This window comes from Pan troglodytes, chromosome 8, assembly GCF_028858775.2.
Source record: "Pan troglodytes isolate AG18354 chromosome 8, NHGRI_mPanTro3-v2.0_pri, whole genome shotgun sequence".
Classification (NCBI taxonomy): domain Eukaryota; kingdom Metazoa; phylum Chordata; class Mammalia; order Primates; family Hominidae; genus Pan; species Pan troglodytes.
The window spans coordinates 39,819,489-39,829,741 of NC_072406.2; positions in this window are offsets into that span (position 1 = coordinate 39,819,489).

The window sequence follows — 10,253 nt, forward strand, 5'->3', positions numbered from 1 at the left end:
AATTTAGCAGCTGATGTTGACAGAGTGCCTAAAGTAATCATATGGGACAAGCTACACATCCATGATCTCCAGCACTGATGTCCAGGCCAGAGCAGCCAAGCCACATTGCACTGTCTTTTCTCCACACCTGCCTTTTTTTTTTTTTTCTTGAGACAGGGTCTCGTTCTGTTGCCTAGGCTGGAGTGCAGTGGTGCCATCATAGCTCACTGTAGCCTCAAATTCCTGGGCTCAAGTGACCATTTTGCCTCAGCCTCCCAAGTAGCTGGGACTACAGGTGAGAGCTACCACACTCAGCTAATTTCTTAAAAAAAATATTGTAGGCTGGGCACGGTGGCTCAGGCTTGTAATTCCAGCACTTTGGGAGGCCAAGGCGGGTGGATCACCTGAGGTCAGGAGTTTGAGACCATCCTGGCCAACACGGCGAAACTCTGTCTCTACTAAAAATACAAAAATTAGCTGGGCGTAGTGATGCAGACCTGTAATCCCAGCTACTAGGGAGGCTGAGGCAGGAGAATCATTTGAACCCAGGAGGCAGAGGTTGCAGGGAGCCGAAATCGCGTCATTGCACTTCAGCCTGGGCGATAGAGTGAGATTCCATCTCAAAAAAAAAAAAAATTTTTTTTGTAGAGACGAGGTCTTGCCATGTTGGCCAGACTGGTCTTGAACTCCTAGGCTCAAAGGATCCTCCCATCTCAGCCTCCCGAACTGCGAGGATTACAGGCATGAGCCACAGTGCCCAGCCCCTGCTTTGATGGTACATGAACTTCCCCTCAACCAATGCCATTTGATAAGGAGGATTGAGAGGGGAGGCATTTTCAAGGTAGAAAGGCAGCCTGGTAGAAATCTAGGAATAGATAGATTATCTAACAAAAGGAACTAGTATGGACTGAAAGAGACTGTGCTTAAACAGGAGAAGGCTGATTTGCTTTTCCCTGGCAATACAAAGATTTTTCTTGCACTTTCACTTGGACTGGGGCTTGAGAACAAGATGAGTTATAAATAATACAACTTTTTTTTGTATCTGATACACAGTTTGTAAGTTTTTACCTTACTACATATGAGAGAGAAAGGGTTATTATTCCTTTGGGGAAGCTGTATATTATAATGGTCCAAAATACTGTGCTAATGTTGTGATTACTAACCACATGCAACTATTTTATTTTATTATTTATTTCTTCTTTTTTTTTTGAGACAGGGTCTCCCTCTGTAGCCCAGGCTGGAGGGCAGTGGTGCAATCTCAGCTCACTGCAACTTCTGCCTCCCAGGTTCAAGCAATTCTCCTGCCTCAGCCTCCCGAGTAGCTGGGATTACAGGTGCCACCACGCCTGGCATATTTTTGTATTTTTAGTAGAGACGGGGTTTCACCATGTTGGTCAGGCTGGTCTGGAACTCCCAACCTCAGGTGATCCACCCGCCTTGGCCTCCCAAAGTGCTGGGATTACAGGCATGAACCACTGTGCCCAGCCCACATGCAACTATTTTAATTGAAATTAAATAAAATTAAAATTTCTATTTATACTTCAACTTTCAGGTGCTCATTTCAGGCAGTACTGATATGGTTAGCAGTCACCATATTGGCAATGCAATACAGATTTACAGAAAATTTCCATCATCACAGAAAGTCTTACTTGACAGTGTCTGATTGCCCTGCCAACACTCTCTCCTCCACACGTTTGCCGGTACGTGTTATTGTCTTTTTGAATATAGCCATCATAGTGGGTGTGAAGTTGTATCTCACTGTGGCTTTGATTTGCATTTCCCTAATCACTAATATGTTCAATATCTTTTCATGTGCTTCTTGGCTAGTTGTATATCTTCCTTAGAAAGTTATCTGTTCAGATCCTTTGGACATCTTCTATTGGGTTGTCTTTTATTTTTTATTATTTATTTATTTATTTTTTTGAGCTGGAGTCTCACTCTGTCTCCCAGGCTGGAGTGCAGTGGCGCGATCTCGGCTCACTGCAAGCTCCGCCTCCCATGTTCACGCCATTCTCCTGCCTCAGCCTCCCGAGTAGCTGGGACTACAGGCACCTACCACAACTCCTGGCTAATTTTTTGTGTTTTTAGTAGAGACGGGGTTCCACTATGTTGGCCAGGCTGGTCTTGAACTCCTGACCTTGTGATCCGCCTGCTTCAGCCTCCCAAAGTGCTGGGATTACAGGCGTGAGCCACCACGCGTGGCCTGTTTTTTGTTTTTTGAGATGGATCTAGCATTACCAGTATTAGAGGCACTGAATGCCCAGTGACATATGTTCAATGGCTGCCGTATCCTGACCGTGCAAAGGTAGCATAATCACTTGTTCCCTAAATAGGGACTTGTATGAATGGCCACATGAGGGTTTAGCTGTCTCGCTCTGTCACCCAGGCTGGAGTGCAGTGTCACAATCTGGGCTCACTGAAACCTCTGCCTCCCAGGTTCAAGCAATCCTCCCACCTCTGCCTTCCAAGTGGCTGGGATTACAGGCTTGCCCCACCATGCCTGGCTAATTTTTTTTTTTTTCAGACAGAGTCTTGCTCGGTTGCCAGGCTGGAGTGCAGTGGCGCGATCTCGGCCCACTGCAACATCTGCCTCCTGGGTTCAGGTGATTCCCCTGCCTCAGCCTCCCGAGTAGCTGGGATTATAAGCATGAGCCACTGCACCCGGCTATGTTTTTGTATTTTTAGTAGAGACAGGGTTTCGCCATGTTTGCCAGCCTGGTCTTGAACTCCTGGTCTCAAGTGATCCGCCCCCTTTGGCCTTCTGAAGTGCTGGGATTACAGGCCTGAGCCACCGCGCCCTGCCCCTTTATATATTTTGGATACAACTCTCCTATCACATCTATGAGTTGTAGTATTTGCTCCCATTCTGTAGATGTTCTTTTCACTTTGTTAGTGATATCCTTAGGAGCACAAAAGGTTTTAATTTCAATTAAGTTCAAAGTATATCTTTTTCTCTTGTCATTTGTGCTTTTGGTGCCCTAAGAAACCATGGCATAATTGAGGGAACAATGGTTTATGCCTAACTTTCTTCCGAGAGTTTTATAGTTTTAGCCCTTACATTTGTGTCTATGATTTATTTTGAGTTAATTTTTATATATGGTGTGAGGTGGAGGTCCAAATGTATTCTTTTGCATGTGGCTATTCAGTTGTCCCAGCATCATTTATTGAAAAGACTATTCTTTCCCCAGTGATTTGTTTTGGCACCCTTGATGAAAATGAATGAAACAAAAGTGTAAGGATTTATTTCTGAGTTCTCAATTTCATTCCATTAATCTATAGGTGTAGCCTCGTGCCAGTGCCACACTGTCTTGATTAGTGTAGCTTTGTAGTAAGTTTTGAAATTATTAAATGTGAATACTCCAATTTGGCTCCTCAAGATTGTTTTGGCTATGCTGGGTCCTCTGCATTTCCATATGAACTTTAGGATTGGCTTGTCAATTTCTGCAAAAAGCCAGTTGGTAGTTTGTTAATCTTATTAAATATCTCTTGTATGTGATTACATCAATCTGTAGGTCAAGTTGGGGAGTGTTGCAACCTTAACAATATTGTCTTCTGGTCCATGAACCTGGGATGTATTTTGTATTTTCACTTTTATTTACATCTTCTTTTATTTCATTCAGCAGTATTTTGTCACTTTTCAGTGTACAAGCTTTTTGTTTAATTTACTCCTGAGTATTTAATTTTTTTGATGCTAATATAAAAGTAACTTTTCTTAATTTCACTTTTAGATTATTCAATGCTAGTGTATAGAAATACGATTTTTGTTTGTTTGTTTGTTTGTTTTTGAGACAGGTTCTCACTTTGTCACCCAGGCTGGAGTACAGTGGCTCGATCTTAGCTCACTGCAACCTTCACCTTCCCAGCTCAAGCAATTCTCTCACCTCAGCCTTCTGAGTAGCTGGGACTACAGGTTCACACCACCACAACTGGCTAATTTTTTTTTTTTTTTTTTTTGAGATGGAGTCTCACTCTGTCGCCAGGCTGGAAGGCAGTGGGACAATCTTGGCTCACTGCAACATCTGCCTTCAGGGTTCAAGCGATTCTCCTGCCTCAGCCTCCCAAGTAGCTGGGACTATAGGTGCTCGCCACCATGCCCAGCTAATTTTTGTATTTTTAGTAGAGACAGGGTTGTTGGCCAGGATGGTCTCCATCTCTTGACCTCGTGATCTGCCCTCCTTGGCCTCCCAAAGTGCTGGGATTACAGGCGTGAGCCATCGCGCCTGGCCTTTTTTTTTTTTTCGGTAGGGACAGACTTTCACCATGTTGCCCAGGTTGATCTTGAACTCCTGGGCTCAAGCGATCCACCAGCCTCAGCCTTCCAAAGTTCTGGGATTACAGGCTGGTCTTGAACTCCTGACTTCGGGTGATCTGTCCGCCTCAGCCTCCCAAAGTGCTAGTCCATTTACACTCAATTATTGATAAAGTAAAACATGTTTACATTTTTTTCTATTTATTTTCTAGATGGCTTATACCTTTTTTGTTCTATTCCATGAGTAGTACCTTTTTTCATGTTAAATACATGCTTTCTACTGTACTGTTTTAATTCTCTTATTGTTTCTTTTTCTGTATATTTTTGTGTTATTTTGTTACTGGCTGCCTAGTGGGTTATAATGAACATTTTTAAACAACCTAGTTCCAATTAGTACCAAGTTAACTTCAATACTATACCAAGACTTTGCTCCAATATAGCTCCTTTCCCTCTCCCACTTTGTGCTATTATTGTCACAAATTACATCTTTAAACATTATAAGCCCATTAATGCAGCTTTATAATTATTGATCTCTGCAGTTGTCTTTTAAATCAGTTAGAAGAGTTACAAACAAAATACATTTATATTTGTTTTATATTGACCTACATAGTTAGTGCTCTTTCTTTCTTCATGTGGATTCAAGTAACTGTGTAGTGTCTTTCATTTCAACCTGAAGGACTTCTTTATTTTATTTTTAATTTTAAATTTATTTATTTATTTCTAAAATACACAGGATCTCACTGTGTTGCCCAGGCTGATCTCAAATTCCTGGGCTCAAGCAGTTCTCCTGCCTTGGCCTCCCAAAGTGCTGAGATTACAGGTATGAGCCACCCCTCCTATCCCCTTTTAGTATTTCTTGAGAACAAGTCTCCTAATGATAAAATTTTCTTAGTGGTTTTGCTGTTGTTGTTTTTAAAGCTAGGAAACCCCTCTCCCTCTCCCGTCTCCCTCTCCCTCTCCCGTCTCCCTCTCCCTCTCCCGTCTTCCTCTCCCTCTCCCTCTCCCTCTTCCTCTCCCTCTCCCTCTCCCTCTTCCTCTCCCTCTCCCTCTCCCTCTTCCGTCTCCCTCTCCCTCTCCATTCCACGGTCTCCCTCTCATGCCGGGCCAAAGGTGGACTGTACTGCTTCCATCTCGGCTCGCTGCAGCCTCCCTGCCTGATTCTCCTGCCTCAGCCTGCCGAGTGCCTGCGATTGCAGGCGCGCGCCGCCATGCCTGACTGGTTTTCGTGTTTTTTTGGTGGGGACGGGGTTTCGCTGTGTTGGCCGGACTGGTCTCCAGCTCCTAGCCGCGAGTGATCCGCCAGCCTCGGCCTCCCGAGGTGCCGGGATTGCAGACGGAGTCTCATTCACTCAGTGCTCAATGGTGCCCAGGCTGGAGTGCAGTGGCGTGATCTCGGCTCGCTACAGCCTCCACCTCCCAGCCGCCTGCCTTGGCCCCCCAAAGTGCGGAGATTGCAGCCTCTGCCTGGCTGCCACCCCGTCTGGGAAGTGAGGAGCGTTTCTGCCTGGCTGCCCATCGTCTGGGATGTGAGGAGCCCCTCTGCCTGGCTGCCCAGTCTGGAAAGTGAGGAGCGTCTCTGCCCGGCCGCCATCCCACCTGGGAAGTGAGGAGCGCCTCGTCCCGGCTGCCATCCCATCTAGGAAGTGAGGAGCGTCTCTGCCTGGCAGCCCATCGTCTGAGATGTGGGGAGCGCCTCTGCCCCGCCGCCCCATCTGGGATGTGAGGAGTGTCTCTGCCCGGCCGCCCCGTCTGAGAAGTGAGGAGACCCTCTGCCTGGCAACCGCCCCGTCTGAGAAGTGAGGAGCCCCTCCGCCTGGCTGCCACCCCGTCTGGGAAGTGAGGAGCGTCTCCGCCCGGCAGCCACCCCGTCCGGGAGGGAGGTGGGGGTCAGCCCCCCGCCTGGCCAGCCGCCCCATCTGGGAGGGAGGTGGGGGGCTCAGCCCCCCGCCCGGCCAGCTGCCCCGTCCGGGAGGTGAGGGGCGCCTCTGCCTGGCCGCCCCTACTGGGAAGTGAGGAGCCCCTCTGCCCAGCCAGGAGCCCCTCTGCCCAGCCAGCCGCCCCGTCCGGGAGGGAGGTGGGGGGGTCAGCCCCCCGCCCGGCCAGCCGCCCCGTCCGGGAGGGAGGTGGGGGGCTCAGCCCCCCGCCCGGCCAGCCGCCCCGTCCGGGAGGTGAGGGGCACCTCCGCCCGGCCGCCCCTACTGAGAAGTGAGGAGCCCCTCTGCCCGGCCAGCTGCCCCGTCTGGGAGGGAGGTGGGGGGCTCAGCCCCCCGCCCGGCCAGCCGCTCCGTCCGGGAGGGAGGTGGGGGGGGGTCAGCACCCCCTCCCGGCCAGCCGCCCCATCCGGGAGGGAGGTGGGGGGGTCAGCCCCCCGCCTGGCCAGCCACCCAGTCCGGGAGCTGAGGGGCGCCTCTGCCCGGCCGCCCCTACTGGGAAGTGAGGAGCCCCTCTGCCCGGCCACCACCCCGTCTGGGAGGTGTACCCAACAGCTCATTGAGAATGGGCCATGATGACGATGGCGGTTTTCTGGAGTAGAAAGGGGGGCAAGGTGGGGAAAAGACTGAGAAATCGGATGGTTGCCGTGTCTGTGTAGAAAGAAGTAGACATGGGAGACTTTTCATTTTGTTCTGTACTAAGAAAAATTCTTCTGCCTTGGGATCCTGTTGATCTATGACCTTACCCCCAACCCTGTGCTCTCTGAAACATGTGCTGTGTCCACTCAGGGTTAAATGGATTAAGGGCGGTGCAAGATGTGCTTTGTTAAACAGATGCTTGAAGGCAGCATGCTCGTTAAGAGTCATCACCACTCCCTAATCTCAAGTACCCAGGGACACAAACACTCTGCCTAGGAAAACCAGAGACCTTTGTTCACTTGTTTGTCTGCTGACCTTCCCTCCACTAGTGTCCTATGACCCTGCCAAATCCCCCTCTGTGAGAAACACCCAAGAATGATCAATAAAAATAAAATAAAATTAAAAAAAAAATAAAGCTAGGAAAGTCTTAATTTCTCCTTTGTTTGTGAAGGATAGTATTGGTGAAATTGTATACAATTCTTGGTTGATAGTATTTTTCTTTAAAGACTTTTAATATGATATTCATTGCCTCTTGATCAAGAGTATGTTACTGCATTTTTTTTCTGCTCTTCCCTTTTGTGTGTGTGTTTGTGTATGTGTTTGTTACTGCATTTCAAAGCCTTCTAGAGAGGTCTCATTCCCCAGATTTTCCCTTTTTCTATCTTTCTTTCTTTTTTTAGAGATGAGGGTCTCACTATGTTGCCCTAGCTGGCGTCAACCCTTGGGCTCAAGCAATCTTCCCCCATCAGCCTCCCAAAGAGTTCGGATGACAGGTGCATGTCACTACTCTGAGCCTCTTTTAAGTTTTTTGTTCGTTTGTTTGTTTGTTTGAGACAAGGTCTTGCTCTGTCAACCAGGCTGGAGTGCAGTGGTGTGAACATGGCTACTGTAACCTCGAACTCCTAGGCTCAAGCCCTGCCTCAGCCTCCTGGATAGCTGGGACTACAGGTGCATACCACAACACCCAGCTGTCTTTTTTTTTTTTTTTTTTTTTTTTGAGACAGGATCTCACCATGTTGTCCAGGCTGGTCTCCTTTTAAGTTTCTGATTCAGCTTTTTATTTGCCCAGTTGGTATCACTGCCTCAGTCACTTCAATGGCAAATCATTGCCACTGATTGGTTTTGACAAATGTCCTGAGGATAGGAATGTATTGGTCAAATAAAGGTGAGTCCTGAGATTGGGATCTTTCCCAGGAGCCTTCAGTCAGGTAAAATCGTGACAATTCTCTTTAGATTAGAGTTTGGGGGTTTACACCAAACCTGTTCCTCCCTCTCAAATAACTGTTATGCTGCTGCTTTTCATAGCTACCATGATTGTCAAGTTCATCTTCAGGGCTACTGTGAAGCTGGGGAGAGAAGGATAAGAGTAAGAGAAGTTAAAATATAAAAAGCTTCCTGTTTTTACTGAGATTCAGATGTTTTTCTTGAATCAATGCTGCTCAGATTATTGCAAGCCTGAATTTCCAACGTTTTGAAAAAGATGACTTTTGCAATTTTTGCCAGTGTTCTCATTGCTTCCATGGTCTTTGAAGGTGTCTACTCCACTGTTCTGGAAGTGCCATCCCTTATTTGCTCTTTTTTTGTATGTTTGTTTTTTGAGACAGGGTCTCCCTCTGTCACACGGGGTAGACTGCAGTGATCCAATCATAGTTCACTGCAGCCTCAACCTCCTGGACTCAAGCAATCCTCCCACCTCAGCCTTCTTAGTAGCTAGGACCATAGGCTAGAGTCACTGCACCCAGCTAATTTTTAAATTTTTTGTAAAGACAGAGTCTCACTGTGTTGCCCAGGCTGGTCTCAAACTCCTGGGCTCAAGAGATCCTCCCTCCCTGGCCTTCCAAAGTGCTGGGATTCTAGGCATGAGCCACCGCGCCTGACCCGCTCATTTCTTTTAAATCTAAGCTTAACTATCCACACCTGTGTGACCCTGGGCAAGGTGTATAATTTTGCCAGGACTTACCTATGTCTTGTAAACAATAAATGAAATAATATAGATAATACCATAAAGTAGTTAGCACAACACTCATTTAGGCCCGGCGAGATGGCTCATGCCTGTAATCCCAGCATTTTGGGAGGCCAAGGTGGGGAGATCACCTGAGGTCGGATGTTCGAGACCAGCCTGGCCAACATAGCGAAACCCTGTCTCTACTAAAAATACAAAAATTAGCCTGGCATGGTGGCAGGCACCTGTAATCCCAGCTACTCGGGAGGCTGAGGCAGGAGAATCGCTTGAACATGGGGGGCGGAGGTTGCAGTGAGCTGAGATGGTGCCAATGCATTCAGCCTGGATGACTGAGCAAGACTCCGTCTCAAAAATAAATAAATAAATAAATAAATATAAAAAATACACATAAATAAATTAAAATAAATACATTTTAAAAAGTGAGTGCTCAGAGGCTGGGCTCAGTGGCTTATGCCTGTAATCCTGGCACTTTGGGAGGTTGAGGCAGGTAGATCACTTGAGCCCAGAAGTTCAAGACCAGCCTAGGCAACACTGTGAGACCCCAGTCTAAAAAAAAAAAAAAGGTGAGTGTTCAAGAAATGTAAGCACTTCTGATAGAAAGTATTTTTTTTAGATGGAGTCTCGCTCTGTCACCCAGGCTGGGGTGCAATGGCTTGATCTCGGCTCACTGCAACCTCTGCCTCCTGGGTTCAAGCAATTCTCCTGCCTTAGCCTCCAGAGTAGCTGGGATTACACGTGCACGCCACCATGCCCGGCTAATTTTTCTATTTTTAGTAGAGACAGGGATTTCACCATGTTGGCCAAGCTGGTCTCAAACTCCCAACCTCAGGTGATCACCCAGCTTGGCCTCCCAAAGTGCTGGGATTATAGGCATGAGCCACTGTACCCAGCCGCTTTTTTGTCCATTTAACCATATATTCTGGAGATCATTCTATATCAAACATTAAAAACTTATTTTTCGTGCTATTCCACTGGTCATAATTATTCAGTCAGTCTCATGTTGAAAGACATTTAAATTGTTTTTAATCCTCGACTATCACCACAATATTGCAATAAATAGTTTTTATTTTACACAAGGAAATCTAGCCCTGTATGTTATTAAAACAATTTAAGTGCTACTATAATTAAAATGGCTTGGTAATGGTACATAAATAGTTAAAGAGATAAGAACAAAAGAATAGAAAATTCAGAAACAGGCCCTAAAATATATACGAACCAGTATTTTCTGGTTTTGAGAACAATTCCATTATTATTTGGAACACACCAGCCTATTGCAGGCAAGAAAAACATTCAGTTTCTGAAGGAAAACAGTCCAACCTTTTAGTTCTGACTAATCCTGGCTGAAAATAGTTTACTGGATTTGGCTTTATTGAAATAAACAAAAGCTTGAGTTATCAAAAAAAGATCTGCATTGCAAAATTAATTTTTATGTAATAGAATTTCCCCCTTTTCCTACTGTTTCCAGAGTTTCCAACAGCATATAACTTTATAA